The 25,415-nt window shown below is 37.7% G+C and overlaps 1 protein-coding gene and 1 long non-coding RNA gene across 19 annotated transcripts in view; one reads left to right on the forward strand and one right to left on the reverse strand.

The window, feature by feature from the left end:
* RBFOX1 (RNA binding fox-1 homolog 1) overlaps positions 1-25,415 on the reverse strand; it is a 1,275,045-nt gene that overhangs the window by 707,724 nt on the left and 541,906 nt on the right. The gene's annotated exons all lie outside the window — the stretch shown is intronic.
* Positions 21,696-23,692, forward strand: LOC134174434 (uncharacterized). The gene is made up of 2 exons (XR_009968644.1): positions 21,696-21,855; positions 23,544-23,692. It is a non-coding gene; the product is annotated as an uncharacterized LOC134174434 (long non-coding RNA).

The raw sequence follows: 25,415 nt of genomic DNA on the forward strand, positions 1-25,415 counted from the left end.
TATTCAATTGCTGACAAAAGGGCAAGACCATGAGTGTGTATATGATATCTGCAATATTTTAAGCAACAGAAATCCTGATTGAAATCTGTTCTTGTCTAGTGATACTGAACTTGCTGAATATGCTTGAAGATGAGGGCTATTATACTAAAAAAAGAATAAACTGGAAGCTCTCCAGTTCTTTTCCTGCAGATTGAAATAAGTACCATTGAAATCAGGCATATCTTCTAAAATCACATTTGTATTTCTGCATTTCAGCTTCCTCATGAGAAAAAGACCCAGAAGTCTCCAGTCAGGCTAGAGAGTGTGTATCATTCACTTGGTATAGAGTAGATACTGTAAATACTTTAGCTAATTTAATTTGTGACTGGAACGTGATTAGATCCTAAACAATTCTGTAAGTTGTTTCAGTTCTGAGCTCTAAAATTAAGCCCTTGCTGAGAGTTGGATGGATTTCTAGAAACGAGCATTTCTAGCAATTTATACATATCTCATTTAACTAGCTGGATGTTTTTCCCATCTTTACTAATGTTTGGGGAAAAATTACTCTGGTGATGGGAAACACATACAGATATAAGCTTCTCCTTTTCAGATCTCAATATAGTTCTTCAGACCAATTAGTTTATTTTAAAACACAAAGAAATAAACCATACGTACCTGCCTATCCTTAAAGTATATCAAGATAATTTGAACAATTCTAACCTTGCTTCACTGCAAGATATTCGGGGGGGGGTTCAGTATGTGGAATGAGGCTGACTATGTAACATATTCTTTGAGATTCACTGATCATAGAATCATCCTGCCCTCAGCCCTTTAAAATCTCTACATGCAGAAGTGGAACAAGAGAAAATCATCATAAAATGAGAGAATCACGCTGCAATTTTGAAGATTCAGAATCTATTTGCCCAAGCTTATGTTTTTTACTTTTTTTCAGATTATAATGGAATTTTCACCCAAATTATTCTCCTTCAGTATTTTTACACAAAATTTTTTTTAAAAAGACTCTGCCAAGTCTAGCTGAAGATACTTTCAAATCCATGGGGGGGGGGGGGGGGGGTGTTGTTTATTTTGAATTCAAAATATTATACAGTGCTGGATTGCTAGAAATTCTACTTCTATTTGTAGGCAAAGCCTGTTTTTTTAATTTTGAATTAAAATACTCATATCCTGCCTTTCTGGTAAAGCACAGAAAAGCCTTTACTTATGAGAAAAACAAAGCTATTCCCCAACTACGTGAACACCACTTTCCTCTGAGCATCTTGGAGATGCTCCCACAGATCTTAAAAACCAAATGTTGCACAAATTATTTCCAAAGAAGGAGGTGTAGGTGTGGGAAGATCAGAGGCAAGTACAAGACAGTATAATTTGCAGGTATCTAAGAGGACATTATAAGAACAACATGAATACAGATAACAAAATGTTACTGAAAAAGCCCTGTCAGTAATGATACATTTAGATAAATGGCAAATGTACTTGCATGAACTCTATCATTACTACTTCAATCACAGTCATATTTAAACTTTGGGGAGCTAATTTAATTTATAAATTCTGCTGCTGCACATCAATCAGTAGCAGCATTACTAACAGGAATAGGGCTGCTGTGCTAGGGTGACTGATTGCCTGGCATTAACTCTTATAGAGTTGCAAACCACTTTAAATGTCAAAAAACTGCAACATAATGGGCCTAAGCACCAGTCATGTTCCTCTAACTTCCTTGACTTCCTGCTAATTCATTATTCCATCTTTCCATTGCTCCATTGTTTAACTCACAAATATCAATGCCAAAGAGTATCCACCTTCCTTACAGGGCACTTCCAGAGTCTTTATTGTGAGAATTATATGATTCAAAACAGGAGTTAATTCCCTAAGCATAATATTTTCAGCTGGTCTACTATTTCAACATCAGCACCAGAGTTTGATTTAAAGGAATTGAAATTCATCCTTTAAACATTGTGCTTCAACTTAAGAAAAAAAAAGAAAAACCCATCAACAGTCTAAGGTAATTTCACACCGCAGCTCCAGCCAAGAGTGAAGGTTAGAAAGACCTATGGAGAGACACTATAAGCACACCTGGTGTTACTGTTCAATCATAGCTGCCCTGACCAAATAACAGCAAGAGATCCAGTGACTGCCTCCTGGATGTGCAGACTGAATGCTAACTGCCTGTGACATTAACTTGTTTCAAGCCTCTTGTAGTGTGGCTGCTATCAGTGTTATATTTGTATAGTAAATAACATGAAATATTGATTCTGGAGTGCTTATCAACTGGACCTGTTCAAAACACTCTTCCTACAAAGCTCAGCACTAGCTCTCATGCAAAACCAGTGCTGTGGATTTGTGCAGAGAGCTACTTGTGCTCTCACAGTGCTTTTAATTCTTTCATTGAGATATAAGCAGCAACTTTCTAAAATCTAGGAACAGTGAATAAAGATGCAAAGAGTATTTTATGAAATGGTATGAACTACACTTTATACTACTAATATGGGTATGACAGAATGGCTTTAGAAGACAACATCTCTTCCATTCTGGCTTCAATCACTAGTCTGAAATCTATACTAGGGCCAGACTGTGATCAACAGTTTCTAAATGTAAGTTAAAATTTACTGAATTCTCTTGGCACTTTTCTGTGTGACAAGATTATATGAATAAAAGCTGAACATGGCTAACCTTTGCATTCTGTAGTGTGACAGCTCTAGGAACACATGTCCCAGAAATGCATGTACACCCTATCTCTGGAACACCACAGTAGTGAAAAGCTAACACTGAGATCCAAGCAAACCAGGAGCAAGTGTCAGACTAAAAGTGCCTGTCTATACAGACCAAAATAGTTATACTTAGCTTCTGGAATACACCCAGGATTTCTCCTGTAATCTGCTGATAACACTCAGTGATACCATCACAAGATTTACAGCGAAAACAAACAAACAAAAATCAATGGAACATACTCCATGACAGCAATGGAACAAACTCCGTAACTCCCTTCCCTCTGCTTTTAGTTCCAAATTTAATGAAAAACAGCACTTTTATGCATTATTTATCCAATTTAAAATTGAGCTAATAAGTCACAGAATTGGTATTTATGAAGATAATAGCACGCTCATGAGTGTGGATTACTTTGCAGTTAGCTCTAGACCTAATAATTTGAAAGCAGACAAATTAAGAGGTATGACATTTGCTAAAATTCAAAATTGAATTTAATGCTCTCTCAGAATGTAAAAAAATTCTTACTCATGTACTTACAAAATCCGTGGGATCCAACAATTAACTTGTAAACTTACCCAAAAAAAGGTTAAAGATACCCCACAGATTCAAGGCTTTATAATTTATGATATTTACCTCATCCATTTATCACTGGTCTAGACTTGAAGAGGATAAACACATAGTTTAACAGAGTTGCCCAAAATTCTCCATCCAAAACAATCATGAAGAAGTGAAAGAAACAGCAAGCAACAACAGGGAATAATTTGAATATTCAGATGAATTTGTATGTGGAAGCTCAGTATCAAATATGAAGTCCCATAAAATTAGTTGGAAAAAAAAAGTTAATAGTTAATGAAAATAAGAAATAAATTAAATTTAAAAAAATAATTAATAAAAATTAGTTTAAAATAATATTAGTGCATAGGTATTTTTTAAATACTAAATTAAAGTCAAATTATTGAACACAGAAATAAACGCTATCACTTTCATCTCAAAAATTACTACAATGCAGATGTGTTATTTGGAGCCCTTCAAAATATCTTGGTACACTGGAGAGTTCAGAGAAGTCCATTTTACAGTGATTTCACAATGTATGTCCTTTACATACTTGTGGATATAAAGACATTCAAGTTCCTAAACAGTAGCCATAAAAATCCTCCAAAAATCTGACTAAATGCCAAGTCAATATTTCACTCTTAGTTATGAGGAACAACAAAGCCAATAGCCTAAGCTAAACAGAATTTGTGTGCTGCACTTATTTTCATTATATTTATTTCAGTTTTGTTCAGGCTAAACCCTTGTAACCCTGAGAAGTCACTCAGTAAGAAAAACTTTATTTCAAAATGGCCAAGTGTTTTTTCAGAGATTTCACGTAGTAATAAAATAATAATAATAATAATAATAATAATGCATTTCTTTAGCATTGTAAGGTCTCAGGAGGTAGAACCCATTATCTTCCTTGAAGTAGCCACCCACAGATATAGCCTTGTTCTTGAAAAACTTGCAAAGACAGACTCAGCTGGCAGATTCCACCATTCAAGTTCATCATGAGCTGTAAAACAGACAGACTATAGCATTCTACAAGACTTGAAAAGCAAACGAGAAAGAATGTTTCAATAGTTCTATGCATTTAAGGGTTCACAGATCTGCTCTAATAAAAGAAGATTTTTTTTCATGACAGTGAGTATGCTTCCTCAGTACTGAGAAAAAAGATCAACCCACATCTGTACAGTTGTATATAATAATCTAATCAGTTATTATACCTTTAGGGCTTTCTTTCCTAATGAAAATAACCATACTACAAACAAATAATCAGATGCATGAAGTACTACTGTAGCTCTGATTAGCTGTCATACTACATTAATCATCTATACAATCTCTAGTTTATGTATTCTTTCCACCAAAAGACAGTATCAACCTCCCAATGACACCAACCCTTTGAAAAGCCCAAAATGACAACAGAAAAGGCCCAAGAGGAGAAAAAACTTGAATTGCAATACTAGGAGCTCCACACAGCGACTTGCTGATCACCAAGCAAGTAAAACTGAAATTCCTCCGAACCTCAACAGCATCCAGCCAGTAAAACTGAACGTCTTCCAGACCTCAACAGCAAAATGCAAACATTTCCCCTGGCCAAAAAACTCAGCATCAGTGCAAGTGCCAGTGGGCAGCCCTGCCCACTCCCTGCAGCCTCGAGCAGCACCCTGTCCAAGAACACAAAGGTTTGGACAGAAATGTTTTGCTCCTGCTTTCAAGCAAAGTCTCTTGACTGTTCAGTTGCCAGAAAATATTAATGTCTTCTTATCCTTTGACGACCATATAAATGCTCATGCACAGTGAGCTGTCATCACTACGGTATTACAGAGATTTCTAGCTGTACTAAATGCTGTATTTCTCTGGAGCAACAGGATCTTTTAGCAAGCATACATTGATTATCTGTAAGGCACCAGCGACACATGGACAGCATAAATAGCAAAAATTGGTGAGATAACTTAAGATTTATATTTTAATTCACCTTTGGGTGTTTTTTTTTCCTATCATCAGTTTTATAAAATCAACATCTTAGAGAGATGAGTTATGGCACTTAATTCAGATTTATAGCTATATTAGTTCTAACAATGAAAGTAGATGCTTTATTTCTTTGATTTTCTCTTTACAAAATTGCTCCTTTTTTCAGACCTCCTGGTATTTAGGATGGCTCTTTTTCTAGGAAGCAAAACTTCACTTCTACTAAGTCTAGCTGACAGTAGGAGAAGTGTAATAGTTATAAAAATGACTCAGCTTTGCCAGCATGGCATAACACCAGCGATGCTTCGTGAACACTTTAAAGAAAAAAGAAATATACCTATTTCCGTTACTTCTATCCTCCTGCCTCCTTATTTTCAGTTAAGGTTACATACACTACAGAAGTCTTTCCATTCAGGAACTGGTGTGACTAACATCTTCATGAACACATATTGTCTCAATCTAAAGAAACACCCACCCATCATTCTTCAGTCACATACTGTGTGACATCCATGTGACACTGTGGTATTCACAAGCTGTTTTCAACCCTGACAACCATTAGGCCTAACTTTCAACACTGTGTAGTCATTAAGAGTGCTCTGGCTCTGACCCATCATTCTGGCTAACATGTGAACTGTTGTAAGTAATTCCATCTGCGAGTTGCATCAAATAGTGAGTGGTTTCTTTACATGCACATGCCTGCAAGAAATTAAACTTGAACAATAACTTGGCATAGGATCAAATCTTCATCAAAATTCAACATTTAATATGGAATCTCCTTTCATATACTAGGTGATAGAGGTTTTCCCATTAGCAATCTATTTGCCTATACCTTTACCCTTTAAAATAAAATATTGACAAGTCTTTAAAAAAAATGCAGATCAAATATATACAGGTCTGAAACACTACATTGCAGCTTGAAGCTGCTATGTGCAAGTTCCCTTTTCTCACTGTCAGTTTAAGTGGCATTTCATTTTTGCATCTGCTTCATGTGCAACCTAGGATCAGCTCAAATAGCTTCTCTCCCTGCTTGGAAAGAACATGCTTCCCTTTCCCCCCAAACCAGCACAGGTATATAGAACACAATAAACTACTAATAAGAATAGTTCTGTCTTCCCCTTAGGATTTCTCTTTTTCTGGATTTCATTTGGACTGTGTTCCTGGTTTAACTTTAGCTTCTGTGAACCTATTTCCCCTCTTCCATCCTCTCTACGGATACATCATGACCAAAATGACTAATGAGAACTTATTAAAAGTTAAGCTGAGAATTTAGGCAATTTACAAGGCCAAACTTAACAATGAGGGTGAATAAGGCTAATTGTATTAAATCTGGAATCCTGGAGTGGCTTATGTGAGCAATGCACAATCTGAAAACTTCCTGGATGTTAGGAGATGCAGGGTATGATCCTGGTGCTACACGGACCTGTAGTTTCAGGACTCTGACCTGAACTGCTAGATAGTATTCACATGCTTTGATGACTTTGGGAACATGTAAACTCCCAACGTTCAGACACGTGAAGACAGCATCTAGAAACGAAGGCCATAAAATTGATGAAAACATAAAAAAAGGCTAGCACAAACAAAAAGAAACTTCCTCAGGGCTGTCTGGCACTGACCATAACTTCCTACAGGAAATCTGGTCCATGCATATGTGACATTAATAAAGTTTAGAATTAACTTCCAGTGCTAGATTTATTAGAAAAAAATGTGTGACTACACTATGAAACTTGCTTAGTAGTTCAGGCAAAATGTTTGACTAAAATTTGCAGGGAAAAACACTAGTGTGGTATTTCTAAAATACAAGTATTTATTTTTCAATATGAAAACATTTAAACATAATTATCAGGCAAATTTGATAAGCACTTTAAACATAAAACAGCCCAAATATGTACTCAAGATATTTCTTGGCCTTGAACAGGAATAAAGCAGAAATGGCCTATGCAGACTTATATAAAAAAAAGATGGCTTGGCTTCTACACAGTTAGAGGGGACAGGAGAGTAAAAACTTCATCTCCCAAAAGCCTTATGATGACTGGATTCACATCTTATTTTTTGAAGTAAGGTAATGCCCAGCATTTTCAAAACCTTTAAATGTGTTCCATAAAAAGCCATTTCAGCATAAAACATTGGTTAACCTTGAATAGTTAGATTAATGTTCCAGCACACTTCATCCTTAGCATCAGTGAATAAACAAATCTTGCCAGAGAAGAGCAAAACCAGTCAGAAGAGATGAACTGCAATGAAACAGTCCCCATGATCACTGCAGTGAGCAGGTAAAAGAGCAATGAACTTACTGAACAGAATGTGCAAAAAGTAATTTCTCCAGAGTCTCAATGCAGTCTTGGTTTTGGTTCAAATGCTAAGAATTTTCCTCCTTTACAAACCACTTGTTCTTTGACAAACAGCTAGGAATCTGACTATTTGATATACTTGATGTGTTACCGCTATTTTTCAAATTACTTCAACGCTGCTCAAGTCTTCCGTAATACTTTGCAGCCCATCCAAATTCAGGAAATCGAGATGATGAAAATGTAGCACAGTGCTCTTCAGATCCTCTATCATTTGGAATCTAAAGTATGTAACTAACGACAAGGGCATCGAGGGAACATAAAATGCAGAATGTGCTGAATCTAAGGTATATTCTGTTCTTTAACTGCCAGTACAATAAAACAGCAGACATTTCGTATTTATCCTTGCCATAATAATATAAAAAAATATATTATAAACAATAAGCAAAATGAAAGCAGCCATCTACATACACTTTTAGAATTAAGGAAATATTACTTTGCTATTACAATCATGGAATCATAGAATAGTTAAGGTTGGAAAGTTCCAACCCCCCTGCCATAGGCAGGGACACCCCACACTAAACCATCTCACCCAAGGCTTTGTCCATTCTGGCCCTGAACACCACCAGGGATGGAGCATTCACAACTTTCTTGGCAAACCCATTCCAGTGCCTCACCACGCTTACAGTAAAGAACTTTCTCCTTATATCCAATCTAAACTTCCCCTGTTTAAGTTTTAACCCATTATCTCTTGTCCTATCACTACAGTCCGTAACGAAGAGACACAATAAGGCACATAAGTTTGCTCACTGTATGTACACAGTGTTTCTTTAAAATGGATGTACGTTTAGACATTCTAAACTCTAGATCCCTCAAAAATTAAGACTGGGATTAAGGCTCCTTTCATGTCTGGCACCATGTTCTGCTATGCCCCTCTAGGACTGACAGCTAATGCAAACTGGATAACTTCTCCCTACCACTCACATGGTAAAAGAATGCTTCATAACACTTCCTAAGGAAGTACCTGTGACTAGCACGGCTGTAGCAGTACATGTGGTTGCAGTGCCACCACCCAGCTGTACCAAAGTGTGAGCCAATATACTAGTGATCTGATGCTGTTGTGACTAATCAGTTCCTCACTAAACACTGCCATATCAATCATATCAAGACAGACAGGAAAACAATGCTGGCAAATGTGACCTCATCAGCTGCAGCTGGAGCTCAGTCACCATGAGCGGCTGCAGCCCTGCTCAGCAGCTGTGGTCCTGGCAAATACACCATGGCTGCTGGCCACAGTAACCCCAGACAGTGGGACTAATGAGGGCCAGCAGTGTCTAAAACTGAGTGGGGAAATACAAATGACACACTCAGCAGCAACTATAGAGTAATCTGCAGTTGATTCAACATCGCACTGGCAAAATGTCCTGATACAGAGTAAAGTCTCTCTCACTGAGCCTACTTGTGAAGAGAAGAAAAATGTTTGGCTGGAAGAAAACCTTTCCGGAAAATACAGTAAGACACTTCATCAGGATTGCTAACCTGGTAATTCAGAGGACAGAAAGGAATACAGATCCTCAGTAGGATTTGGTACAGAAGGAAATACTCGAAGTACAGTTTAGAAGTACATCAGCATCACATATATTGACAGAAGTTGTAACATTCAGGAAACAACCAGCTTATCAGATGATATTAGAGAGGATGCTTCCCCACGCTGTGAAAATGGGTGAGCAATGCATCATTCCGGTATCTGTGGCCAAACCACTCCATTACTGCTTCTATATAAAATTACATTTCTGATAAAAAACTTAGCATCAAACATTTTTATGATTACAGACCAAAAGTCAAAATTTGCATTTAAATAGATGTATTAAAACCTCAGCAGCACAGGTAGAAGAGGGAAATGCTGTTTCAAGGAACATTTAAATAGAAAGTGCAAGCACAGAACGGAATTTTCTTCTCAAATGATTTGAGCAATTTTAGTTTTATTACTGTTCTTGGGTCCCATTCAAAGTCAAAATTTGAACTGTAGTAACCTGCACCCCTGGACTCATCTCAGGCTAAGCTGCAGAAACTAATTCCCCTTTCATCTTTCCATTGGGAAGGGCTTCACCAGTTCTAACGCATTTTTTTTATCCACAGTCCAAGCCCACAGTTTTCATCAGCTTGCAGCCAAGTCATATTAAACTACATTTGCTCTCAAGTTGTTGGCTCATTTTTGTTTGCATCAGTCACCATAGCCTAAGCTTCAGCCATTATATTTCTCCCCAGACAGCAGAGCCCTTTTTGAGAGCGATGAATCGTCAATGCGTAACTTAAAAAATTTACAGGCAATTCTTCCACATAAATGCCTGTCATCAACTACCTCCTTGCACTTAACCATATTTTATTTTGTACCTTTTTAATCTATAAAGCATTTCTAAAGTTAAAGAAATTCATTGTCTGACCTCCTGTATTTTTCTATCTTCTCACTACGTAACTTTTATTTTCTATATATTGTCCGGTTAACTTTAAACCTTGGTTTAAAATCTGATTCTATAATTTCAAAGACAACTAAGCCTTGCCAAGCCATTATGCTCCTCACTAGCAGTATGGAACACTGGTACCCTTTACAGTCCAACTGGGATCACCAACCCATGTTCTTCATATATAAACCATGTATGTGAATGCTGCTGGGTTGTTTTTGGGGGGTTTTTTGGTCTTTCTTGACAGGTGGGCATTTCAATCACAATGATAATACAATGTGAGCTACACTGTTGTTAAATTACAAGAGTCACATTTAACTATAGTCATTTTAAAATATATTATAAGCTACTGCCTTCATAAACGTGCTGTTTCTTTCCAGGAAGATGTAAATATCCTCACTTTCAGATTCTCTAGCAAGACTCTGGAACAACACAGGACTTTAAAGTCGTAAGACCTTTTTTCTGCTAACTCATCCATCAAGTATTTAAACTTTCCATAGCTATGATACTGTTGCAGACCCAAATCAACTCCTGGAAATATGAGCATAGGCATAGGACAAAAGACATTGTAACCACATGACCATTTTAGGTGCATTTTTCCTATCTTCTCCAGAGGTTCTTTCCTACAAAATAATTTCTTTAACATAAGGGAAATATGGTATTGTGGGGGAACACAAAATTCAAGTATAAACAAAGATAAATCACAGCCAGATTTCCTGGGGGGAAAAAAAAATAAATAAAGCAAGCAAAATTTTCTTCTACCTTGGTAATCTCTAAATTCCTTTGAGAAATGTTTCTCCGAGCATTTAGAGTCAGTCAGAAATATAAAGAACATCACACAAGCAAATGTACTATCATATGTTGACTCATTCTAGGATTCCAGACAATCATTACTTGCAACAGGTCTCCATAATACAGAGATGTTTACCAGCCAGCTCCCAGCAGCTGTAAGCAGAAACAGTGTACAAGACACCAGGCACATCAATACTGCTCATGAAGTTCTTAACAGTGTTTCGCTTTCACCAGTAGCTGTTAGACAATTTACAGAAAATGTAAAGGTGACCCATTAAATTTTCTATAGCAGCATTTTTTCCAGCTGCCTATCAGCTGACTTGCTGTCAGAACCAGGATAGTCCTGACTTTCATTGGGCATATTTCAGTTATTATATAGGTTTATAAAACACATAGTTACATTTCTATATACACATATAACAGGGCCATTTTACAGAAAACCACAAAATGTTTAAATCATATATTTACAATACAATACTCAGGACTAGCTTCGGGCATAGACTAAGTAGGCAATTTGTTAAGGTTACAAGACACTCATGGACCACCTTTCAGTTTTCTTTAAGTAAAGTCACCAACCCATGGGATGGGAGTGGTTCATGCAAAATCTCAGGTTAGGTCAAATCCCAGCCTATATTCCAGGCTCACCAGGGCAGATGTCCAGGATACCACACCAGAGCAGTATTAGCTCCCAGCAGCAAGAGACAGAACTGACAAGGCCACACACACAGCCCTATCTTCTACACCTCTACCTTGTTTGATATGTTTCCTCTTCCCTCAGATTTTCCTGTGCTGCTGACAAGCACTCAGGCAGCTCAGAAAATGCAACAGCAATGACCTCTTGTTGTGCTGAGCACTGTGGTATAATTGCATGCTATATCCCAAACTGTATCTTTCCTCAGTTTTACATCCACTTTCATCCAATTTAACTGAATGACATTTTCTTAGCATTCTATGGCAAAATAGGAATACTTTCTAAATTGATTTCATAACATTAAATCTTCAGAACTGCTTCCTATCCTGTCTTATTCCATTTTCCCAGTGGTTTGATTTTAGGGTTTTTGTCAGTTGTTCCACACAAAGCAGTGCTTTTATTAAATTATACATTATAAACCTCTTTTTGCAAGATTTTTTCACACAGGTATCTAAATATCTAATTTCTCTCAATTTTAATGTGATTGAGGCACTTCAATAAAACCATATATTTTAACTATAATTTTAATATATATAAATGAAGACTTGGATTTTTATTTTACCCTCACAGGATGTAGTTAATTTAGAAGTCATTTAGAGTTCAGGAGTTTCTAATGGACATTAACTTACAAGTAAAGTCCCCAGAAAATTAAATTTCTCTTCAGTGAGCCTTGCAAAGATTTTCTGAAGTTTCCATTTTCTTGACCTGCTAAAATATACTTTCTCTACTTTGTTTTAATACTGTTTTCAAAAGCAACTGATTTTGTGTGTGGATATATCTTTGTCTGAAAATATATTAATAAAATTTAACTATCCTTATTCAAGAAACCAGACAGGAAGAAGTTGTTAATTTGTACGGTCTACTTATTAATCTCACCATTCAACTGTGATCCTCTGTTTATTCTCTTGTCTATACTACATTTTTTCTTCTGTGACAGAGCAAGTATTTAGTAACGTGGGGTTTGGACTATGTCAACATTTACACTGCAGCATAAGGCACTAGAAAAAGTCTGTCACTTGATCTGTACCTTATATTTTTTGTGTACCGAACAACAAATTACAGTTACAGTACTGCCCGCAGTGAGATGCCACAACACCATCTGCAACACGTTACTGGCTACAGCGCATGATGGTCAGAAGAACAGACCAAACTGCACAGCAGCTGCCACTGGTGCTGCTGAATACTCCCATATGGCATTGCAGATATGGGCATTGATTTTGCTATTCCACTGCAGTTTTGTCTGGAAAATCATAATCTGCCTGAAGCATATACAGTATTACTAGGCTATCCAGATAAATATAATGGCTGTGACAGTTTACTCACCTGTATGCCCATAGGTTTGGAAGCCCTCGTTGTGTTTGAGTCAGGATAAAAACATTTTCCTTCTTCCCATATTGAACTCACAGGAAAAGGGTTGTTAAAAACAAAACCTCTTTCCAAAATTATCTTTTTTTTTGACAGAGAATCACATTACAATTTGCATCTTGCCTGTTCTCTTCTTTTTAAGGAATTCTTTTCTGGCTAGGCATCTGAAGGAAGTATAACCTGGACTCGTTGCCACAGGCTAGATCAGGGTCATGTCACACAGACGGAAGCACACAAACCTCTCGTGAAGTTCCTGCGCTCCTGTGTTATCACCAGTTTTTCCATCGTGCCTGCTACTAACACAGTGAGAACAAACAGGGAAGCGGAGAAGGGGGCAGATAACTCCCCAGCCAGAGGAACAGAGCTCAGAGCCGAGACCTCGCTGCACTCCTGTCCTTCCTGGTTGCTAGGCGCACCTGCCCATGGGCTGTAGTGGGGCATTGTGAGGGAAGGCGCCGCTGCCTTCCATCCGGTTCCTGCCGCCCAGCGCGGGGCAGGGGTGAGCCCCTCAGCCTGTTCGCTTACGCTGCATACTCCACTGAGGAGTACACACACACAGACACACAGACACACAGACACACACACACACACACACAGAGTGAACTGGATAGCAGGAAAATCTATGTAGAACCACAAAGGCTGAGATCAGTTGTAAGACATAAAGCAAAAATGTAATGATTCCAGTAACTCTTAGCTCAGAGGTGTTCTTCCATGAAGTGCCTCCCTCTATCAACACAATGGGAAGAAGTGTTTGACTCACTATATGAATCCAGGCCCCTCAAGAATAGGTCAGGTCCAGAATTGAAATTGTCATATAATAACAATTATTTTTTTCATGGAGGAACCTGACCTACAAAACTCCCATGCTGGGAGCCTTCGACAAATAAGCTTTTTCACTGGTATCACAGTTCCTGAACAGAGCAAAATTTTCTTTCTTCTTTTTTCCCTTCCCAGTTTCCCTACTGTCCTCTTCTTTAGAGAGCAGGGAATTAGTATTCACTAACTGTGTCTTTGCAAAGGTTTAATCTCCTAGCAATTACCAATATGAGAGTTTCATTACATGCATGGTATGATAAATATTGAAGAGGTCTCCCAGCTGTTCCAATCAGGTTTAATATAGACATGCACAATGGCAGGACGATGCCTCCATGGCCAACATCCTTCTCTGCAAGTGCAACTCAGAAGCACAGCCCAAGCCCTGGAGGGACGGACAGACAGCCACACTGCTGAGCTGATGCGGCTGGAGTCAAAGCCACCAGCAGCCATCCTTGCAGCTGATGGAGTCACTGATCACACTGATGGTGTATACCTGCAGGGTACATACTAAATCCACACTGCTGACTGAGTTGAAATCATAAAGCCCAATTCTAATATGGAAGCCCCTCTCGGGTACTGGAAGACCTATAAGCACAGAGATCCTACATACTAAATTTGGGTAGAAAAAAGACTGTACTTTGCGTCCACACCAAAAGATTTGTTTGATCCAGTAGCATTCTCAGATACAAGAGAAACAGTAAGTTCTGGATACCACATCTTACAGAAGAGCAAGAGTAAAGACCTGTGCTGGAAACCTAAGACAGAGCACCCAAATCATACTTTGCAGAAATACGCTGCCACCTCTCACCTGCAAGAAAATCTGATGCAAAGTGGTTCACATCTCAACATACTGCAGTATTTACAGTCAGTTTTAATTATACATTTCATAATCAGATTTGTTTCAGCAAGTGCTTTAAATTTGGAGGTGGGTAAGTTATAATTTGTTCTGTCTCAAACTTCCCCCATCACATAAAGTTATAACAAAAAGATAGGTCCTTCTTTGTAGCTGGTGTAAATGGTATGACAGTACATGAGAAATCCTTTTCAACACAAACTGATTTTCCAAGGCCTGAAGAGGACAATTATGCTGTTATGTGCATACTTTGCAATTAAGAGCAGGCAGCATGTTTCTAAGACATTTCTGGGCATACCCCGTCTGACCAATCCCTGTGCAAGCAAGTAATTTCTGTGCTGGGCACAGGGCTCTTCCCTGCAGTGTGACCTAACAGCTCGGGATACAAATTTCTCCAGCAATGAGAGCACAAAGTCTAGACTTGACTCCTCTGTTCTGTGTCTGAATTCAGTATTTCTGGTGACCAGGAGTAACATTCAGCATGACAAATAATTTAATGAACTACTAATGCAGAGTTGACCTTCACTGAAAGTACTGTTTAATTAGCCGGTTTTTCTGAAGTCAGGCATAAGAATGCTAAACCATTTCTGAACAGGTGCAGGAGGCACATGTTAATTTTAGTAGCAAAGGTCATTACATGCGTATTTCTGCACTTTTTCCTGGCATCCCTCCCATCAGAGGATTACTTATGTATGACTGTGAAGACAAAGAAAAGGAAAAAAATTTCATGTTCTTTCAGCTTTAACTTAGCAAAGTCCTGTCTCCTATCTCCTTTATACATTTAAAAAATACATCTAAATCCAGTACTGAGAAAGGAAATCATTATCTTGCAAATGAAAGTGATAAGATTAGATTAGCGCCTACATAGCTGAAAAGTACTTGTTATATATGTTTTCATACTCATGTAGAGTACTGTTGGGGGGGAGGGAGAGCGTGCGGTATCAAAGCAGAGTTAAGGGACATTTTAGTATAAGCCTGAAAAAGGAACACACCACTCACTGAACAGGAAAAAGAACTATGTAAATTAACCCACGCCTGACAATCAGAATTGTAAAACTTCTTCCTCTGAAAGCAAAGATCAATTTCTACTTTAATCTATGAGCATGAGATGTGAATCAGTAACTTTGCAGAGAAATAAAGATTTCTTAGCTTGTCTAGATTTATCTTACCAGACTGAAGAAGTGGGTTTCACATTAGAGACTGCTTTTTTTTTCTTTAAATCTTATTGCCTGAGGAAGTGTGAAAACAGCCTCAAGAAAAAGTTAGCTCTAACAAGACTGAGCTTATTCTCTCCCTCTCTCTTTCTCTGTTTCATGCTTCAGACTTTGATGCTTCAGAAGAAGTATTAAAAGTAGCCAACCCCAGTGAGAACATGAAGAATGTATCAGAAACAGCTCCTTACTACAACGTTTTCCTAAGGTACAAAATGTACGTATTTTCTTTCAAATTCTTCGCTTGTTTTCTTGGTGGGAAGTAAGTATCACATTTTCAAATATAATAAAAATGCTGCAAATGTACAATTTATTTTATAGTTGAGAAATGTATTAAGGATTTTATGTACAAGGACAGAGGTGCTAGTAGTTGCAGCAGGTTAGCTTGTTAGGGTGTGGTGAGGTGGTGGGGTTTTGTTGTGTATTTGTTTTGGTTTTAAACCCAGGAATTAGCTAGGAAATGCAGACATTATTTGGAGCATCCCCAAAGAACAGACTGAGCACACAGCTGCTGCTGGTAGCTCCACAAGTGACAGAAATTGAAGGGTTTTTCCCATTTTTTTTTCCCCCAAAATAATACACACCAACTTTTATTACCTGCAACCTGCATTCAGAAAGAAGTAGTTCTCCAGGGAATGTTACAGTAGCTTGCTAGTCCCTCAGCTTTACACATTGGAGCCTGATAGCACACAGGTCAACGTCACATATTCATTGGTAGAGGACTGGTTCACTAAGATGAAGGTGCTGTTATTTACACAGGAAAAAAAAATAATCACACATACAGAAAATGAGAGGTAAGATTATCAGTGAACTCCTAGAAGGTATAAACTAGGTAAGGCATGTTAATTTTGTTGAAAATCACTTTGCATTATTTAACTGGCTGCCTCCCTATCAAACCAAGTAAACAGAGAAAGGATGCCAAGCTGGGGGTAAATTTCATGCCTTGTTGTCACAGAAAAGCTTCTGGCATCTGTAACAAAAATTTATGCCAGATAAATGATTATTGTCTTGAAGCCTCTTAAAGAAAGCTTTTCTTGTCATTGGTCTTGGCATGGGATTCCTTCTGGCACTGTGCTTTTCAAACCTTGCCTAACATGGACTAGCTGCTGTAAATGTATTGCTGATTTTAAAAGAAAACTTAAGTTGGTATCAGCTTTGACCATCAATTTCCAAGCCCCTGTCTGGCTGTGTAAAATCATGATTTCAAGGTTGTCCTTGTTGGTGGCGGCTTTTTTTTAAACAAGAGAGGCTCTAGGAATGGGGAAGGATGATGCACCAGCTCTTTTCTGACTTTCCTAACACTATGCTGAGATTCAAACACTGTGTCTTGGATAGAGACAGCTCCCCCAACAGCAGGGCTGCCCTTCCCAGTGCTCTCCTTAGCACTGGGTTTGGATTCCTAGATTTTGGCGTTAGTGGTCCCACAGTTGCAGTCAGTCACATCAGAGCAAGTTGATGCAAACAAAAATCTAACTATACAAAAAAGGATTAATTTTCAGTCAGATAAGCTTCCTGATCCAGCCAACAGTGAAAAGGATATTATCTTCATACTCATATGCATTCCAGGATTTTACTACCAAGAGTATTATTTAAGCTTCAGGAGAAAATACTAGGAAATTCTGGGTGCTTTAGATATGCATACTCCACAGCAGAGCACGTTTTTGTTGAAGCTGTGATATTACTGTTCCAAATCAACTAACAGCTCAGTGCTTTCAAAGATATTTTTTTTCCCATTCTTTTCTTTTTGGATGAGCAGGCATTCAACTATTAGGAAGAACAACATTTTGATTCAAGTCATCCCTAGGTCATGGAAACTAATATACACATTCCGTTCTATGATACGAATTTCCACCCCCCCCACCCCCCCCCGTCATAAAAGCAGATTACTATAAATCACATTTGTACTGAAATAAACATGAGACAATGGGGAAAATAGTTGACCACATTCTTCCTATGCAGGCCCAGATTATTAGTGGTTATGTTAAATATAGACATTCACATCCAAGCCATTAATGCATACTTAAAATGCATCAATAATTCAGTAATTTTTAAGTTCAACCTGGGAAATCACCTTGTACAGATAATATATAGCACAGCACTGTTAGATCATAAGCCATCAAGCGTGAAAATGATCAAAATACGGCCGATGTCTTTTGTACCTCAGAGTATTTCAGACCTCAAACTGCCCATGAAGTTCTGATACATTCTTATACCAGAAGAGCACCTATTTGAAAGGCTTTGACCTCGCATTTAGAGCATATAATACTGCAAGAGTGGATATGAGAAACTGCTGAAATTGTCAGTATAGAAATGCCACACAAACTGGTACAAAAACCATCCGCTACCTAAAATCAAGGGATGGAAAGCATTTTGTGATACTTCCATTTCCATTGTGTATATCTGTGCTATGTGACAAAGGAAAAAAAACAACATTGGAAAGCAAAGCACTCTCTGTGTCTCTCACATAAAGACACTAATAGCTCAATCTCACCATGGTGCCAAGGTTCCTATAGTTTTATCATTAAAGATTTTGGTCAGTCATCTGTGGTGGTAATTATCACATAAATTAACTGAGAGACAAGAAAACCAGAATGTAAGACAAAATCTCACCTCCAGCAACAAAGTATAGGACTTCATTTTCCAGTAATATTTTCAAACCTAACACCAATGATGAACCAAGGTTTTTTTTCTGGAATATTGCTTCGGTTACGGAAAGCAAGTCTATTAGTCAGTGCCATTTACCCCCTGGTATCCAGCTTTTATCTGCTGACCTGTCACAATAAAACAATTCTGAAGATGTATTTTCAGATACAGGTGATTAGCACAGCAAGGGAAGCAGCAGAGTGAAAATTCTTTTTCGGGTAAGTGTTGCTTGCAAGGAGTGTAGGTAGAAGGAAAGGCAAAGAACTAATCAGTTTGGCTACACTAGACTACAGCACTCAAACTTTTGTGTCGTGGGGTTTGTTTGTTCGTTTTTTAGATAAGGGTATTGGGCTTCAAAAATAGTTCGGATCCCACTCAGTTCTGCATGGGGATGTTATCTCTTCAATGCATTCAGCTGACAAACCTTTCTTTAAAGATGTGTTTAAGTAAGGGCAGATGGCACCTTGAGATTTCACTACTCCAATCAAATTTTATTTCTGCTGTCCTTGATAGAGCTGGACCATTTTTATTTATTTCTTTATTAAGATCTCCAATGACAGAGATCTCTCCCTTGTACTAAAAGATGCTTACTATTAAGAAGCCTGCATTGCATTTATTGTCTGGTTTAGGGTATTTTCTTCTCATTTAAATTCAATGTTCATCCTTCAAACAAGCAAAAGATTAAACTCCGTAACTGCTGTGGGACAGACATTAGGTCCCCTTCACAACATGTCACAATTTGGAATGTTAGGAGATCAGACTGGGAAGGGTGGTTGCCGATGTAAATGAAAGGTTGCGACTATTAGCTAATTAAATTAAGTCATTCACTACACTCTGCAAGGTAATATTCTCTCTTTTCCTTTTCTCTTCTTGCTTCTCCACTCAAGTATGTAATGATTACGCAAAAAGCATCTGACCTTTACAAGTGGGTTACATGAATACTGTACATTAACCTGTAACACCATCACTTCTGCATTGTTTAATCAGTCACAGGTTGGCTGAGGATGGGAGGGACCTCTGGAGGTGGTCTGGTCCAGCCCCACTGCCCAAGCAGGCCACCCAAAGCTGTTTGCCCAGGACCATGTCCAGCTACCTTTTGAGTATCTCCAAAGTAGGACACCCCAAAACGTCCCCGGGAAACCTGTACCAATGCTCAATCACCCTCACAGTAAAAAACGTGTTTTCTGATGTTCAGAGGGAACCACCTGCATTCCAGTATATGCTGACACGCAAGCTGGTTGAGTAAGGGAGATTGGCCATGATGTGAAATGAACTAATGACATTTGGGAAATCTTGGCACACAAAGACAAAACCACCACCCAAAAACTCCAGACAAATCCAACCCCCAAAATTTTAACAGCAGCAGCTAATCAGCTGAGGTTGGTGAATTAATCCAAGTTTGCATCAAAGCTCACATTATGAATTTTTCTACGACTGCTTTCTGTTCTACCAGTCTCATCCTAACTTCCATATGCCAGTGGCTTGAGCAGACTGTGAGGTGGCAGAAGTCACTCGGAGATATTTTTCTCTTTTACACACAATAATGATGACTTGTGAATAATGTGTGCATGTTACAACACTTCTTTCCACAGGCTTCTGTAATGATTACATGACATTAACTACAAGAAAAATCTGGGAAAAAAGAAAATACAAATGGAACAATCTGAAAAAGATCTGTCTCAAGTTATGTTTAATTTTTTATGAGCTTAGTTTACCATCACTGTGGAGGAGGTTGTTGCAGGCTCCCCTTGCAAACCCCCTGCATGAACAACCTCCCACAGATCCAAAGCAGGACCAAGTGTAAATGAGAAAATAACATCAGAGGAAATAATGAAAAACACAGGCAAAATTACTGTTTTTCTGTCTGGATGAACACCTTTTCTGCTTAAGAATGCCTCTCACTTGATAATGGGAAACAAGAGAATGTGAATTTAGATAAGAAAAGTAAATAAACTATAGATACTTGCAGTAACTGGAGCTCTCCTGAAGTATGAATACTTTTCAAGAAAGAAAACTGCTCTGTGCAACTGGTATCAAGACACATGCAACTATCAACCAAGTCAATGTTTTATTACTTTTTATGCAAAAACAAAAGCAACATAAAAGCAATGTTGAAATTAAAAGCAATGTGGAATTAAGTACAAATCACCACATCTGTCTCAGTATGGTTAACACTACAGAATTGTTAAGACCAGATTTGAGAACATTCTGAAATTACTTGCATTTTAATTCTTCATGGATGTCCACTACTCTGTTATCACAAGCCAATGGTTCCCTCTATGCTTACACAGAGAATAATACAGAGAGAAGAATGCTCAGGAAATGCTGCAGGGTGTGGGGCCAGAAGCTGGCTAACCAGAAATTATATACCTGCTGAAAAGATTTTCAGACTTCAAGGAGTAGCTTATTTAGGGCAATCAGGAAATTATGAGTACAGAGAAGTGGATCAAAATTGCCCAGATCTAAGAAGTTTTTAGTTTCAATACAAGGAAAAAATCATAATCACAGGATAGTTCAATAAGGTCAGCACCAAAGCCACACATTGTCCCAAATGAATTCTGGTTTGCAAACCACGTGTTTTCTGAAGAGGCTAGTATTAAAGACCTGGAAATACATTAATTTTTTTTGTAGCTGCACTGCTTTTACCATCGGGTAAATACCAAGATGATTTCTAATTACACAGTAGACTAATTGCATGTTACCTAAACAAAAATTTGAGATGAAAGTGGATTCACAGACTCACCATCTGGAAGAGTTCAGATGAGGAAGTCCCACATTTTCTATTTACAGTATTTATTTCATTGTACTGTCTTTATCAGGAAGAATATATTAAAAAATAAAAATTAAAAAAATAAAGATACAGAAGAATAATCTGGGGGTCAGTTTTGCCATGAGTATTCTTAAGTTTCGGTAAAGACCTTACAACTTTGTAAAAAGAAAACTTTTCAGTTACAATGCATAAAGACAATTATAAGGGGTAAGACACAAGAATGGTTGAAAGAACCAGGTAACCTAAACAAAGATAGCAGGCAAATGATGCAAGTCTACGGGAACAGTAAATGGAGTACACAGGAGCAGCACAAAGCAGCCAGTGCTGTTAACACGATGATTACTGAGCTCCCTGATAGTATAGACAGAATCAGAATTTTTGTGTATAGCATTTGATAATATTGCATGTATTACAAGTGAAAGTACTGACATAGTATTTTAACCTAATAATTAGATTCATCAAATTTATTAATTTTACTAAGGTACACAAGATTATTTTAATAAAAATTCTGTGTTAAAAAAAACACAGAAGTATGAATTCAAATGTAGAATCACTACACAATATAGGAGTGGGGTTTTATTTAAGAAGTAATTTCTTTTGCTTATAAATCAATGCACTTTACAAAAGGAAGCCAAGCATTAACTTAGTTTAATTATTATCTTAATTTTACTGAGACAAAAGCACAGAAAAGGGAAAGAAATGCCAAAGGAAACAGGCAGCAATGAACAGTAAAAACTACAGCCCATGCTCAAAAATTCTCAGGTTAGTACCTACTGTTATACATTGTAGCATCTTTAAACAATAAATTCTAATATTAAATAACCTTTTTTAATGTCTTTTGATTAACTTTTTATTTAAACAAAAAAGTTTATAACATCTCCTGTGTTTTTCTGAGAGATGTCTTTGCAGCAGTGCCTTTGAGTTGCTGCAGCAAGGGCCCAATTTAGCAACTGGATCAATATCAGCTTTGTAGGCTCCAGTGTAAGATGAAGAGTGTGCACAGTCTCTTTGTCCAGCATACAACCCTGACTGAGCTAAGTGGAAACCCATTTTTTATTGGGCAGAGATTCACTATCTGGCACTGTTGGCTGGAAAGCAACATATTTCTTGTGCAGAAACTTTTATTTTAAAGTACCTTGACTATTTGTAAGGAAGTGCCAAAAAATTCTAATCACATCTATCGCTTAAGTGTTTTTTTCTTAGTTAGCTAACTTTGCAGTTTACAGTCTATACCCACACACACATCTGGTAATGTCAGCTTTTAATCTTCTCAACTCCAGTGCCTGCCGTAAATTCATTACTAATACCACATTAATCTTTTTAGCCCATCTACACATCTCCCCTGGCTCAACAACTGATAATTTGCTCTCATTAAAAACAAACAAAAGTGTAACCTACAATGAGCTGTTAGCAACCAAAGATGGGGAGTGTGTGCTTTTCTGCATGATACATATTTAGCACTTTTCAAATGAAAATATCAAATGGACTTTCTAAATGAATTTCACGAGGAGTAGAAAATTCAGTTAAAAAAAAAACCTAAGAGTTTTTTAAATCTAACAAGAAGCATGGGAAACGAAAGGTACTCTCCTACCACTTAAGTTTTATGTTCTAAATATAGTAGATTATGCATTCTGATGGGTGGTAAACACTAGAAGAGGATTTTGAACCAAGAATTAGCCTAAGAATTATGCCATTAAGCAGAAACCTTCAGTCAAACTGTAGGAAACTGCTTCACACAGACATTTACCAGAATGAATCACTACATTTCTAGTTTGCTTCTGATCCAAGAATATATGCATGAAAGCAAGGTGCACACATGCTGGAAGAATCACAGAGCATATGCACTTAACAGTGGATAAGCTCATATTGCAGTGCACTACAGAACAGATTCAGCATAAGGTAAATATTTATCATAACCCAAGTTTATTAAAAACCATTCCTGACCGCTTGCCCGGTTGCTTAGAGTGCCTGGTTAGATGTTCTTCTTCTTAAGCTTTTAACTTAGGAGGGCAAAGCATGACAATGGTAGCAAGAAATGGTGGAAGCTTCATCTGTTTGTGTTTGGGTTTTGGGCTGGGTTTTTTTGTCTATGTTTTAAACACCCAGTGCAAAGGACTCCTCCTTACCTATTAGTCAGAGAATCTCCCAGTTTGCAATTATTTAATATAGAACTAGGATAAAATTACATAAAGCCTTGCCAATATTGAAAGTCATATAATCCATAATAAAATAGAAACATGAATTTATGAATAAACTATGAAGTCACAGATACTAAAAAAAACTTCTAAAATTTTCTCTTCTATGATGAAATATCTGGTCTCCTGTTGCCTGAGAGAACTCTTTTCCCTAGATTTACATTGATATCATGGGGGGGACGGGGGGAAGCAAACAAAACTCCACCAAACCCCAAACCAACACCTAAACCAACTGCATCTTCCTTATTTTTACAGCTAATGGGGAAAAAATGATGCATGAAGACAGCTTCCTGCATACAACTGAGAGGATGCCTGCAGCCCTTATTTTCTCCTGACAAACACATTTAGTTACAAAACCATCTATCCCTAACTAGAATAGAGCTTTAAATATATCTTCTACATTATGAAGGTTTTTCTATATTTATTTTACTATTCTGGTTATAAAAAAGAAATTATTTTAATCAAAGGGTTAAGGGGATAACTTGACATTCAAAACAGCTCTTACTCAACTACAGTAGAAGTAGTTTTCAGGTAGTTTCCTTCCCCTTCCCAGTGCAGAACAGTTAATTCACCTTACAGGCACTAATTTCCAGCCTCAGGATGCTCCACTAAAAGATAGTATACCAGCCAAATTGCTGAGCGCTGGCTCCTGGTAAGCTCCAGCCAGCCCATCTGTAGATAATTTTAGAAGTCACAGATGCAGCAATAACCACTGGCAAACCTGATGTATCAAAGGCTGCAATGAAGGCTTGGAGTTCACTTCAGACAGATGTTCTGGCAAAGAAGAATAGTTTACTGGAAAAAAAAAAATCCAATAAACTCTGTGACCGTTATCTACTCAGGAACCAGCAGTTTGCCCTCAAATGTACTTGTAGCAGTGAGAAATGGCATCTCGTGTATTTTTCTAATCAGTCTTTGCAATTTCTTCAGTCATACTTCCCATACCTGCAACTTCTTTACCATCCTCCGTCACTTATTTGGCTAGTTGCTTGCTAACTGCAGCTTCTTTGCACTTAAAACAGTCATTGTGTTTCATCATATCTAAATAATTAGGCTAATGAATCAACAGAAGTAAACCTACTGTCAATAATGCATCGCAGATAGTATCACTGATGTTTATTTGGGAATCATTAATAATGCCTTCAACAAAATAGAGGTTCCCCTGTTGTTTTTCTCTTCTGCTCTGCTTTGTTAAAACACAGAGCTGCAGTCCAACACCTCCCAAGCTGAGCACGTGAAGTGCTTTCTCCACAAGAGCTTACCCACTGCACCTATGCTAACACAACACCCCCGGAGCTGCTGACACTACAGCAGCAACCCTGGGTGTAAACAAGTCCTCTGTGAGTGACAGACTCCTGTTCTACAAAAGCAATAGAGATTTGCTCTTAGAGAAGTCCTTATGTCTGCTTTTCCCTCTGAAGAGAAACTCTGGGCCTCCAGAGACAGCAAATAATTCATTGTAGATATGCTGATCACACACATGCACACTGAGGAAATGTCTGCATTTTCTTTCTCTCTCTCTCATTTTACTCTTACTTTGCTGTTTGTACTGTAACATATAAGCTACTTTTCATGTTTGGTTTGGGTTGGTTGTGGTTTTTTTTTCCCCACATTAGATCACAAGCAGTATAGTGGACAAACTCACAGATGTTTCTACTAAATTTCATTTGTTTTATCATCTCTTACAGGTATTTCTTATGAGTAAGATAAAATGACGGTATTTAAGACATAATACTAATACATGAGTTAAGGAAATATTCAAATACCAGTTCAGACCAGCAATTTGGTTTCCTAAATGTTTGCTGGAAACCCAAACCAAACCTGGTCTAGTACTCTCAAATCCATTGGAGCATATATTTGCAAAATACACACAGAACTGAGAAGCGTTTCTTTAGTCAGTAAAAAAAAATCTGAAAAAGTTCCTGGGTTTTTTAGGTCTTAATATTAAGCTGATTAAATGTGGAGCCATTGCAGTTTACCACAACCAATATTGAGAACAAAATTAAAAGTAAGTCGAAGTGAATTTTAAGCTTACTGAAAAAGCTGAAAAAAAGAGAAAATATATGAAGAATCAAATTATACGCCTGCAAAGATAGTTTATAGAAAAGGCAGTCCTAATTTGGAGAT

This window comes from Pezoporus occidentalis, unplaced genomic scaffold (assembly GCF_034315485.1).
Source record: "Pezoporus occidentalis ecotype Australia unplaced genomic scaffold, CSIRO_AGI_Poc_V1 ctg60, whole genome shotgun sequence".
Taxonomy (NCBI): Eukaryota; Metazoa; Chordata; class Aves; order Psittaciformes; family Psittacidae; genus Pezoporus; species Pezoporus occidentalis.